Raw genomic sequence first — 3,280 nt, 5'->3', positions numbered from 1 at the left:
CCCCCATTCTCGCCACTGCTCACACACCTCCACAATATATATATATATATATATATATATATATATATAATACCCTATTTTTTAAAAAAGAAGATGAACAACTAGTGGAAGAACCTATTATTCAAGGAGAGGCCCTTTCACTCCATGTAGAACTCAAAAAAGGTGTTTTAATGATGATAAGAATATTAGATCAAAATTTAGAAATAAACTTAAGACATGTAATTACTATAAGGCAAAGGGACACATCAAGGCTAAATGTTACATGATCTAGAATAAAAAAAAAATTCTAATAAAAAGGTAAACATCAAATCATTCTGGTGAAGCCAATATTATTGAAGAAGTTTCTAGTGATGGTGAACTCCTAGTTGTCTTTGATAGTGAACCTTGTAATGATAAAGTTTTTTATTCAAACTACACGTTTTATTTGTGTCTCAACTTAGATTAGTTTTTAACATATGGAATGGTTTCAAAAGGAAATGTGCAAAAGAACAATAATGTTTTTTATGCGATAATTGTTAATGGAACTATTCAAATCAAAATGTTTGACAAAATCATAAGAATACTTAAAGATGCTAGACATATTCAAGGTCTGAAAAGGAATTAAAATTTTTTCAAGTACTCTTGAGGTTAAAGGGTGTAATTACTCTAGTGAAATTGGAGTTTTAAAGGTCAACAAAGGCTCTATTATAGATATAAGAAGGTTATTGGATTTCTTTAAAATTGTATAATAGTAGGACATGCAACAATAACTACTTATGAGTATGAGATGTCAGGTATTTAAGCAACCACAATTTGGCAAATGCGTCATGGGCATATGAGCGAGAATGAGATGGTTAAATTGAACTAAAGATTAGTTTTAAATGGTTAGAGTATTACTAAACTGAAGTTCTGCGGACACCATGCATTTAAAAAATAGAAAAGAGTTAAGTTTAACATCATCATTCATATTATTAAGGAAATATCAAACTAAACACGTTCTGTCTTTTGAGGATCATCAACATTACCATCCAAAGACTAATGCTTAGGAATGACTTCTCTAGAAAGGTTTTGGTTTTATTCTTAAAAAAGAAGATTGATATTTTACTAATTGTATGGAGTGGGAGATTATGACTAAGAAGCCAACTAGAAATTAGATAAAATATTTTTGCATAGACAATAGGTTGGAGTTCTACTCACTCCTATAAATTAGAAGGAATATTGAAAGAATTCATTGTTTAACATACCATAATAAAATAATGTGGCAGAATGAATGGATATGATTAAATGGAGAAGATTCATTGCATACTCTATAATGCTATGCTACCTAAGTCATTTTGTCCTAAAACCGATTTTACAGCATACTACATGATGAATTGTTCTTCTTTTATTGCCATTGAAAACAAAACTTCACAAGAGATTTGGTTGGGTATCCCTACATATTACTCTAATTTTGTAGGTTATACTTGTCTTATCAATAAACTTTGAGCATACAGATTGAAGGCTTATACCATTTGATCAATAATATAACATCCTTTATATTACAATTTGAGTTCACTTGTTTGATTGGCTTCATTTTAATTTTTTTCTTTAAAGAAGTATTGCTTAAACTATAAATACTGCTATTTATTTTGTACAAGAAAACTCACTTTTTTGATTTGGTACCACATTAGCCAAATCTTTCTATTTATAATTTCTTATTTGGTATAGTGAATTATCCTCATCTAGTTGTGATTTTTTCCATCTTGGATTTTCCACATAAAATCTGAATATTTTTTCTTTATTTTATTGTTTATCACTTCTATTCTATATCAAGTCATAATTGTTGTTATAAGGAGTAAAGACCTTATTGAAAGTCAATACGAATATCATAAATATATTTTTCTTAAAAGTACGATAACAATATTCTCATAGCAACCGTACTTTAACAAATTAGTTGTACAAAATTGATTCCAATTATAGAAATTTCTAAAATAATGTAATAAAACAATTGTTAAATTGCAGTCTGACAATAATTTGAAAAGCAAAATAGTTTAAAAAACTGTTCCATATAGGCCCTAAATATAATCCAACTCTTCTCAAAATTTCAATGATGTTTTCTAACTTCAATGTGATTTCACATTGCATGTCTAATATAAGTAATCATCTCTGAAAGTAGGGTAGATTTTCAACCACCTATAACTTAGGAATTGAACTAATTTGATTGCTTAGTATAAATGTTTTCACATAAGAAAATTATCTTCTTATTAATAACTTCTTTTTAAAAGCAAAGTCATATCAATGCTCATAAAATCTATTTTAATTTATATTCTCATAAACTTTAAATTTAAATATTGTTTATATATATATATTTTTTGAGATCATTGTGTAAAGCTTGACCATAATGAACTTGTCATGATCTAATAATACTAAACTTTATATAATTTAATATCTAATTTCTTTTAATTATGTACTATTAAATTAATGATATTTTTTGGTAGGTATAGATTTCTCTAGTCATGGTAAGCAATAATAGCCTTTGAATTTAACACTTTCAGCCATGCTTAGCCAACCACAGCCAAGAAATGTAATAATTAATTCAAAATCTAGACCAACTTTGCCCAAAAAAGCTTTAACATGATATAGCATACTTCAAAAGTTTAGGAGTGTATTGAATGAATAAAAATGTGATTTTTATTTTCTTTTAAGAATTTCCTCTATTTTCTTAATTACATGTTTATATTTTTTTACATATAAAGTTATAAAATTATTTTAGTAAGAATTTGTAGTTTTTAATATTATTTTTATCCATTTAACAAATAATATTTTAATTTAAGACAACTTTTGAATATCTTGAACGATATTATAAATAAAAAATTTAAGACAAGATATTTTCTCTTTTTTTTTTTTAATTTAAATATCTTATTGTTGGTCTTCCAATTAAAACTAAATTAAAGGCTAAGCTTGAATAGCATTTGAACCATCGGTTCTATAAAAACCAGACTGATTCACTGGTTCTGCTGTTCAACCCCAGTTCTGACTGGTTCAATCTCGTTGCTATGCAGAAACGGTTTTGAGCTTGTACCAAATTGATTGAATGATCGATATACAACTGATGGTCGAACCAGCAGATCCGATCTGATTTTTAAAACCATGATTCCGGCCAAAAAAAGAATTTGTATGTTAATATAATTTTTTTTATCTTTTTCTAAGGCATGTTTGACAACAAATTAGTGGTTAGAACAATATTTTTATGACCGACCGATCCTATGATTGTGGCATTATAGGTTAGCTATGAGAAAAGTTAGAAGAAAAAGCTTGATTT

This window comes from Phalaenopsis equestris, unplaced genomic scaffold (genome assembly GCF_001263595.1).
Source record: "Phalaenopsis equestris unplaced genomic scaffold, ASM126359v1 Scaffold000002, whole genome shotgun sequence".
NCBI classification, from domain to species: Eukaryota; Viridiplantae; Streptophyta; class Magnoliopsida; order Asparagales; family Orchidaceae; genus Phalaenopsis; species Phalaenopsis equestris.
The sequence above is the reverse complement of the archived record's forward strand: the minus strand, read 5'-3'. Positions refer to the sequence as shown.